The 10,144-nt window shown below is 43.6% G+C and overlaps 1 pseudogene; it reads right to left on the bottom strand.

Annotated features, from left to right (window-relative positions):
- Window positions 1-5,482: 5,482 nt before the first annotated feature.
- The window catches only part of LOC110145857 (STE20-related kinase adapter protein alpha pseudogene), an 18,408-nt pseudogene continuing 13,746 nt past the window's right edge, over window positions 5,483-10,144 (bottom strand).

Genomic DNA, 10,144 nt, shown 5'->3' with positions numbered 1-10,144 from the left:
TCTCTTCATTCTTTCTTTAGGCGTCCGATTCCATCAGGTCTTCATTAGCAAGCTCCTCAGATTGCACACAAGGAATTTAATGAAGTCATCCTCTTGAAGACCTAGCTCCAGCTTCTTGCTGAAGGTCACTAAGTTGCTGAAGACCTCTTTGGACTCCTCATCCACCTTCTAAAATCCACAAAAATTGTGAACAATCTTTGCGCAAAGGTTCTTCCAAACCCCATTCATGGTGATGGTTGTAACCTCATGCTAAGCAAAGTCAATTTTTTTTATGGCCTTGTAGATGCCATAGTTCTTCCAAAATTGGCACAAAGTTGTTCCTCATTCATCACTCACCCTCACTGCTTACTGATGAAAAGTGTGACATAAACTATATTTCTTGAAAGTCCCTATAACTCCTTGGTCCCTAGGTTGGATAAGCCAAAAGGTATTCAGTGGCAGATGCACTACTACATCGGGATGAAAGTCATCTGTGAATGGGGGTGACTCAAAGCATTGTTGAGTAGCAAAAGAATGTTGAATGGGATGTCCTTCTCCAAGTAATATTTCTGTACCCCAGGGATAATATCCTGGAAAATGGGATAAAGTCCTGAAAAAAACCAGTCCTGAAAAAATGGCCTGTGTAACCCAGGCTTTGGCATTACTCTTTCACACAATAGGAAGTGCTCTTGAGTTCTCTGAAGGATGAAGTAAGAGAGACTTCAGCTTCATATCCCCAGCAGCATTGCCACCAAACAGAGTTAACCTATTCTTTACTGCTTTAGAGCCTGGCATCATCTTTTCCTTCTTCCTTAGTGATGTAACTTTGGTCTGGCATCCTCTTCCAGGACAGTCCCGTCTCAGTCACATTAAAAGTTGGTTAGGTAAACACATACCTTCATCAGTAATTTCTCAGTGTTTCAGGAAATTCCTAAGCAGTTACCATATCTGCACTTGCTATTTTGCTACTTACTTATGGTTGGCTCTAGCCTTGAACTGGTGAGAACAGTCATGGCTGGCAGGAAAAGATGTGCCCTCTGATTCTTCACCATGTCTCTTCTCCAGATCTTCATAAAAGTTTTTAGCCTTCTCTTGAATCAGCATTAAGCTGAGCAGGACTCGACGCAGGTGCTTATCCTGCACTCACACACCAAGAAGTTTCTCCATTTCCTTCATCACTTCCACACTTCTTCAATATTATTGTTGACAGCATTAGCACAGCAGACTTCACATGTTCTATTATCTTGTCCCTGTCCTTTAGAATTGTGCCAGTGGTTGAATGATTCATGTTATAAGAATTAGCGATGTCTACCATCTTTCTGCCTTGCTCCATTCTCAACTATTTTCACTTCTGTTTCCATTGTTATTGCTTGGCACTTCTTAGCAGCACCAGCTACATCACTGCTATTTCACACTTGCTTTTGGACATCCCGGCCTTGAAATACAGATATTGTACTACTGTACTCAATACATACTGTGCAGTAAAGTACACAAAGGCACAGCCACTCATAGAGGATCCCTGCACGTGATAGTGTACACCAGACGCATGACTGTGCATGGAGTGCATATTTGCATGTTTGAAAGTTTGCAACATGAAGGTTTGTATGTAGGGGACTTACTGTATGGCATTTCCATTTGACTCGCAAGGCCTTTGACTAAAAACAAACTGTGGAAAATTCTTCAAAAGATGGGAATACCAGACCCCCTGACCTGCCTCCTGAAAAATCTGTATGCAGGTCAAGAAGCCGCAGTTAGAACTGGACATGGAACAATGAACTGGTTCCAAATTGGAAAAGGGGTATGTCAAGGCTGTATATTGTCACCCTGCTTATTTAACTTAAATGCAGAATACATCATGCGAAATGTCAGGCAGGATGAAGCACAAGCTGGAATCAAGATTGCTAGGAGAAATATCAATAACCTCAGATACAGAGATGATACTGCCCTTATGGAAGAAAGTGAAGAGGAGCTAAAGAGCCTCTTGATGAAAGTGAAAGAGGAGAGTGAAAAAGTTGGCTTAAAACTCAACATTCAAAAAACTAATACTATGGCATCCAGTCCCATCACTTCATGGCAAATAGATGGGGAAACAATGGAAACAGTGACAGATTATTTTCTTGGGCTCCAAAATCACTGCAGATGGTGACTACAACCATGAAATTAAAAGACACTTGCTCCTTGGAAGAAAAGCTATGACCAACCTAGACAGCATATTAAAAAGCAGAGACATTGCTTTGCCAACAAAGGTCCATCTAGTTAAAGCTATGGTTTTTCCAGTAGTCAAGTATGGATGTGAGAGTTGGACTACCAAGAAAGCTGAGCACCAAACAACTGACTCTTTTGAACTGTGGTGTTGGAGAAGACTCTTGAGAGTCCCTTGGATTGCAAGGAGATCCAACCAGTCAGTACTAAAGGAAATGAAACTCCAATACTTTGGCTACCTGATGTGAAGGACTGACTCATTGAAAAAGACCCTGATGCTGGGAAAGACTGAAGGCAGGAGAAGAGGACGACAGAGGATGAGAGGTTGGGTGGCATCGCCGACAAGATGGATATGAATTTGAGCAAGCTCTGGGAGTTGGTGATGGACAGGGAGGCCTGGTGTGCTGCAGCCCATGGGGTCACCAAGAGTCAGACATGACTGAGTGACTGAACTGTCTGAGCAAGGCCTTTTTTGTCCTTCCATGAATAGCCCCCAAGTCCACATTTGTGAGTGTGTGTGTGTGTTAGTCACTCAGTTGTGTCCAACTCTTTGTGACCCCATAGACTGTAGCTTGTCAGGCTTCTCTGTCCATGGAATTCTCCAGGAAAGAATACTGGAGTGGGTTGCCATTTCCTTCTCCTTGGGTTCTTCTCAACCCAGGGATTAAACCTGTATCTTTCATACTGCAGGCAGATCTTTACCATCTGAGGCACCAGGGAAGCCCAGACCCAAGTTTACCCAGCCCCAGTCACATAGACCTCTATGGAGCAGCTGAGCTTCCCTGTGGCTCACCCGGTAAAGAGTCTGCCTACAATGTGGGAGACCTGGGTTCCATCCCTGGGAGGGGACGATCCCCTGGAGGGGGGCACGGCAACCCATTGCAGTATTTTTGCCTGGAGAATCCCCATGGAGAGAGATGCCTGGTGGGCTACAGTCCATCGGGTTGCAAAGAGTTGGACATGACTGAGCGTGGGTCAGGAAGTAAGAAATTAGTAGGTTCCAAAAAGAGAGACTTCTCTGGCAGTCAAGTGGTTAAGATTCCGCTGTCTCATTGCAGGGGACACAGATTCACTGGAAACCTGGTTGAGGAACTAAGATCCCGCATGCCGCATGGCACAGCCAAAAAGAAAAAGAAAAAGGCAAAAAGGAGGTACCGAGTATGTCCGAAAGGTGATGCTGTTGTGCAGGAAACTGGTCTCCTCTGAGCAATCACAGCCATCGAATCCACGTTTTCCCATTTCCCTTTCTCTTCGTGGAAGCTTATGGGGTTTCTTCTGGGTTGTCTAGAGGATTCAGGAATCAACTCTGTACACATAGCAGTCCCTGAATGAGTGAATCCCCTCTGACAATTATAAGCATTCACAGTACAAACCTGTACAAACTTCGGTACTAATTACACTTCCAGCAGTGGCAGCCCCAACAACAGTACATTGAGTCGACCTCAAAAGATCCACCTGTGGGGCTTCCCAGGTGGCATTAGTGGTAAAGAACCCTCCTGCCAATGCAGGAGACTTAAGAGATGCAGGTTGGATCCCTGGGTTGGGAAGATCCCCTGGAGAAGGGCTTGGCAACCCACTCCAGTATTCTTGCCTGGATAATCCCATGGATGGCTACAGTCCATAGGGTCGTAAAGAGTCCGACACGGCTGAAGGGGCTTAGCATAGCTCGCATGACCCACTTGTAGGGTCAATTTAATTTCCTGTCCCCACTTCAAACTTCGCTCATAGCCCATCAGTTGGGTGATTTTTTTTTTCTTGTACCTTCATTGAGATATATTAATAATTGATGTTTGGTATAAGTTTGTATAAGTTTAAGGTGTAAGGCAGACATCATGAAATGATTATCACATCATCTCATAGAGATGCAAAATTAAAGAAGTAGAAAATTTTTTCCTTGTGATGAGAATTCTTAGAATTTATTCTCTTTCATATATAACATATTATAGTGTTAGTTATATTTAATGTGTATACATCCTGAGTACTTATTTACCTTACTGCTGGAAGTTTGTACATTTTGATCACTGTCATGCAATTTGCCTTCTATCCACCCCCTCATGATCACAAATTTGATCTCTTTTTCTATGAATTTGTTTTGTTTTTGAAGTATAATTGACCTATAACACTGTTAGTTCCTGTTATACAACAAAGTGATTTGATATTTTTAAATTTAAAAATGACCACAAATAAAAGTCTAGTTACAGTATGTAACTTTGTAAGGATATCACAGAGGTTTTCTTTTTGGAATCTTTGGGAGTTTTCATTTGTTCTGGCAATGAATGTAACATGGCATAAGGACTTAGGCCCTCAAGCTAGGCAAGACATTATTATGGCTGTTGGAAGAAGCACCATGGCAGTTGGCAGGAGGCAGTAAAATGGACTCTTGTTGGGAAAGGACTGAGCTACACAGATGAGCCAAGGAAAGGTTTTAGGTGGCAGGGCCCAAGCAAAAAGGAGGTTGAGGATGGACTGCCCTAGCCTTAACCTAGTGCTTTAAAAAGAAAAAATACCCTTCCCTTCAGTCACTAGGGAGCTGTCCGAAGGGAGGGAGGATTCCCTGGTGGCTCAGGTGATAAAGAGTCTGCCTGCAATGTGGGAGACCCAGGTTCAATCCCTGGGTTGGGAAGATCCCCTGGAGAAGGAAATGGCAATCCACTCTAGTATTCTTGCCTGGAAAATCCCATGGATGAGGGAACCTGGCAGGTTGCAGTCCATAGGGTCACAATGAGTTGGACACAACTGAGTGACTTCACTTTCTTTTCCTTTCTGAGGGGAGGGGATCTTATTACTTGCCCCTCCATGGACCTATAGGACCTGAGAGCAGTGGAGAAGAATGGAACGAGGCTGATAGAGCCAGAGTGGGAAGAAATCACACAGTTCCTCGGGTGGATGAGTCAAAACCTGGGCTTGGACTTCAGTCCCCCGTGGCCAGAACAGCATCTTTTCCTTCTGAAGAAGTCAGGTCACTTGAGCTCTCAGGACCGGAAATATCAGCTCTTTGGCCCCTCTTGATCCCTGGTTGTTGGGATTCTCTTGTGTCTCAAAAGCCTCGCAGCAATGAAGTCTCTCTCCAGGAATTTCTTTCCAAGTCAGCAAGCAGCCGGCTCTCCTGGCAGAAATGTCCTTTCTGCTCTATCTGCCCCCCAGGAGGGTGGGAATGTGGCCAACCCTCCGGAAGGGTCCCAGAGGCTCACATGGCCCCAGATGGAGAATGTGTACCTACTTCACAGGCTTAGCACTCCCAGTCGTCCACCTCCAGCTCCTCCAGCTCTACCAGGCCAAAGATTCCACTGTGATCCGGAGACTAGTGGCCTTCGGAACTGGTTTTGGGGGTGACAGGATGAAGAAACTTAGGCAAAGCCTCTGAGGCATGTCGCTTGATCTGCTTAAAGGAAGAACTGTTCGTGAGGGAGCTGGCCCTTGGTCTCATATCCGGGTTGCACTGAATGCACTGCTGCACAAAGTGGAGGAGATGGGGTGAGAAGTTGTGGTGATGAGGGTGGGATGGCGAGTCGCCACTGGAGGTCCCGGGAGTGCTGGTGGCCAGGTTGTCACTCAGGCCATAATCGGCTGCTGAGTATGAGGTGCTCACGGTCAGCTCCTCAGGGAGGTCGGTGGTGGCGTCCAGCAGGCAGGGCACTGTGCTATTCAGCTTCTCCAGCAGCATCTAGGTGGCGGGCATATCTTTAAAGGAGACGTGGCCATCAGCCACTTCACAGGCCATGATTCTCACACTGCAATGTCAAATTTGTCATCATAAACCTGAAGATTCTGCCAGAGGAGTTACGAGCTTAGCCAAGGCAGACCCTGGATTCAGTACTTGAGAAAGTACTGTGCTGCTACTGCCGGCGACTGATCGTGCTGAGTTGCTGTGTAAGATCAGAATGTAAGTAGCTGGTTTTGACTCTCCTGTGCACGCATCCCATGTGATGGGTGCAACCCCTGCAGCCTGTAAGCAGTTGCCAATTCATTCATGCCCTCCATGAAGTGTGTATAGATGAGGTCCTTTGCAGAGCCATATGCTGTGAATGGTGTGACAACCCACAGCTCATTATCTGCAATAAAAGTGGCTTGATATGGCAGGGTATCAGGATGGCTGAAGAACTTAGAGACATGGAGCTCCCCTTGCAAGAACATCGCGATCTCATTGTAACGAGCTTCTAGGTTAATCCTTCGTACAGTCACATACTCTCCCATTGATTTGTATTTTGTTAGATTCAGTTATCAGGTCCTCAAATCCCTTGCCTGTAACAATGAGGAGTTCATAACACCCTCCCTCCGGCAGAAAGTTACTTATGATCTCCTGTTTAGAAAAGGATGTTATTGACTCTCAACTCACCATATTGGTCTGCAATGGTTCCAAATCTCTTAGGCCCTCAACAATGAACTTTTCAGAAACCTAGTGCCTAATTCTATTTACTTACAAGAAAATACCTAACATGTAGACCTACTTTAATTTCAAAAATTTAAACCCAGTCTCAGCTCTGCCTCCTTGACTTAAGGTCGCACCTCTGTCAGGCCTATTTCTGGGAGGCCAGAGTTATTGACTCTATCTTCCATATTGTACATTTCACATCCCTGACTCATTTATTTTGCAACTGGAAATCTGTACCTCTTAATCTCCTTTACTTATTTCTTTTCTGCCTCCTCCCCTCTCCTCTCTGGCAACCACTTGTTTGTTCTGTGTATCTGTAACTCTGTTTCTGTTTTGTTATGTTTGTTCATTTTATTTTTTAGATTCCACATTTAAGGGAATGCATAGAGTATGTCTTTCTCTGTCTGACATTTCACTTTAGCATAATACCCTCTAGGTTTATACATGTTGTTGCAAATTGCAAGATTTCATTCTTTTTATGGCTGAATAATATCCTATTTCTTACATATACCACATCTTCTTTATCCATTCATCTATTAGTGGAATCTTAGATTGTTTCCACATCTTGGCTATTGTAAATAATTCTATAATGTACATAAGGGGACATATGTCTTTTTGAACTAGTGTTTTTGTTCCTTTCAGATAAATACTCAGGATGGAATTACTAGTTTATATGGTTTTTGTTGTTCAGTTATTCGGTCACTCAGTCATGTCTGATTCTTTGTGATCCCATGGACTGCAGCATGCCAGGCTTCCCTGTCCTTCACCGTTTCTTGGAGTTTGCTCAAACTCATGTTCATTGAGTCAGTGATGCCACCCAACCATCTCATCCTCTGCCGTCCCCTTCTCCTCCTTCCTTCAATCTTTCCCAACATCAGGGTCTTTTCTAATGAGTTGGCTCTTTGCATTAGGTGGCCAAAGTATTGGAGCTTCAGCTTTAGCATCAGTCTTTCCAATGAGTATTCAGGGTTGATTTCCTTTAGGATTAACTGGTTTGATCTCTCTGCAGTCCAAGGGAATCTCAAGAGTCTTCTCCAACATCACAGTTCAAAAGTGTCAGTTCTTCAGCACTTAACCTTCTTTATGGTTCAACTCTCACACAATTTATATGGTAGTTCTATTTTTAATTTTTTTAAGGATCTCTGTACTTTTTCCATAGTGGTTACACCAATTTATATTCCCAACAACAGTGTACAAGGGTTCCTTTTTCTCCACAACCTTGCCAACAAGGTTATTTGTTGTCTTTTCTATAGAGGCCATTCTGATGGGTGTGAGGTGATATCTCACTGTGGTTTTGAATTGCATTTCCTTGATGATTAAGTGATGTTGAGCAAATATTCTCTCCTATCCAGTAGGTGACCTTTTTGTTTTGTTGACATTTTCCTTCTCTGTGCAAAAGTTTCTTAGTTTGATGTAGTCCTAAATGTTTGTTTCTGCTTTTGTTTCCCTCACCTTGTTGTAGGAAGGGGGACCCCCTTCCAGGGCCTGAAATTGGGCTCTTGTCTAACACTCGGAAAAGAATTGTCCGAGGAGACACGTGCTGACAAAGCAAGAGATTTTATTGGGAAAGGGCATCCGGGTGGAGAGCAGGAGGTTAAGGGAACCCAGGAGAACTGCTCTGCCACGTGGCTCGCAGTCTTGGGTTTTATAGTGATGGGATTAGTTTCCGGGTGGTCTTTGGCCAATCATTCTAATTCAGAGTCTTTCCTGGTGGCGCACGCATCGCTCAGCCAAGATGAATGCTAGCAAGAGGGATACTGGAAAGTGGACGGACAGGTAGTGTCTCCTCTCGACCTTTCCCGAACTCTTCCGGCTGGTGGTGGCTTATTAGTTCTGTATTCCTTATCAGGATCTCTTGCCATAAAACAACTCATGCAAATGGTTACTATGGTGCCTGGCCAGGGTGGGCGGTTTCAATCAGTGTGCTTCCCCTAACAACCTGAGGAAAAATATCCCCCCAAATATTAGTATGGCCTGTGTCAAACAGTGTACTGCCTACGTTTCCTTCTAGAAGTTTTATGGTTTCAGGTCTTATGTATTTAAGTCTTTAATCCATTTTGAATTTATCTTTGTGCATGGTGTGAGAGAGTAGTCCTGTTTGACTCTTTTGCATGTAGCTGTCCATTTTTCTCATACCATTTATTGAAGAGTCTTCCTCCATTGTATAGTTTTATTTCTTTTGTGGTAGATTAATTGCTCATATAAGTGTGGGTTCGTTTCTGGGCTCTCTACTCTGTTCCATTGATCAGAATCTCTGTTTTGTGCTGGTCTCAAACTATTTTGATGACACTAGCTTTTCTTTCTCAAGATTTTGGCTACTTGGGATCTTTTGTGTTTCCATGAAGACTTTAGAATTATTTTTTATAATTCTGTGAAAAGTGTCACTGGTATTTTGTCAGGTTTTGCACTGCATCTGTAGATTGTGTTGGGTAGTATGGTCATTTTAACAATATTAATTCTTTCAATACATAAACATGGTATATCTTTCTATCCATTTGTCTTATCTTCAGTTTCTTTCATCAGTGATTTATACTTTTCTGAGAACAAGTCTTTTACCTCCTTAGTTAGATATATACCTAGGTATTTTATTCTTTTGGATGCAATTGTAAATAGGCTTATTTTTTTTTTTTCTCTCCTTCTGAGTGTTCATTGTTAGTGTATAGAAATGCAATAAGGACTTCCTTGGTGGTTCATTGGCTAAGAATCTGCCTGACAATGCAGGGTTTGATTCCTTGTTTGGGAAGATCCCACAAGCCTAGGAGCAACTAATCCTATGTGCCACAACTACTGAGCCTACGCTCTAGAGCCTGCACTTCCCAACAAGAGAAGCCACCACAATGAGAAGCCTGAACACCACAACTAGAGAGTAGGCCCCACTCACCACAACTAGAGAAAACCCGTGCACAGCAACAACCAAAAATAAAAATAATAAAACAATTAATTTTTAAAAATGTAAAAAAGAAATGCAACAGATATTTTCACCTTATGGGAAAACAGACTAAGGAATTTAGTATGTATGGGCCAGGAGCTATCACAACAGCTTTAGGAGATCATGGTATTCCTGAAGGGAGAGCAGGAAGTGCTAGGTGGTAGGGGGTGCTAGTTCATGGCAGGAGGCTGGGCAGCTGGAAGACTTTCATTTTCTCTTGCCTCTGATTTCAGAGTTGATGTGCCACTGCCTCCTTCTTCATGAATCTCCAGCATCAGTCCAGAGAGAACCCAAGCCCAGGACCATTTTGCCCCTACTTCACATTGCATCCCTTGGTGACTTCACCTCTGCCTGCATTCATCCACAGGACAGGGTAAGATTGTGACATGGACATTGAGTCCTACAGAGCTGTAAGCATTTGACGTCCTCAGTTCCATGAAGTTCTCAGCATACTTCGCTTTTTCATCAAAGCAGCTGAGTGTGGTGTGTGGATGGGACTGAGGGATGGGGAACACAGCATCAAAGGGCAGATCTATGCCAGTAAGCAAAGATTTTTGTTCACTTTGGATTTGAATGCCATCTGTGGGGCTCAATCAAATAAACTTGTTATGTTTTTGGCTCATCTAAAGCTCTGTTCCAAACATCCTAGCCAATACCATTTA

Source organism: Odocoileus virginianus, chromosome 9 (assembly GCF_023699985.2).
Source record: "Odocoileus virginianus isolate 20LAN1187 ecotype Illinois chromosome 9, Ovbor_1.2, whole genome shotgun sequence".
Classification (NCBI taxonomy): domain Eukaryota; kingdom Metazoa; phylum Chordata; class Mammalia; order Artiodactyla; family Cervidae; genus Odocoileus; species Odocoileus virginianus.
Note: the sequence above shows the minus strand (reverse complement) of the source record. Positions and strands in the feature narration are given on the sequence as shown.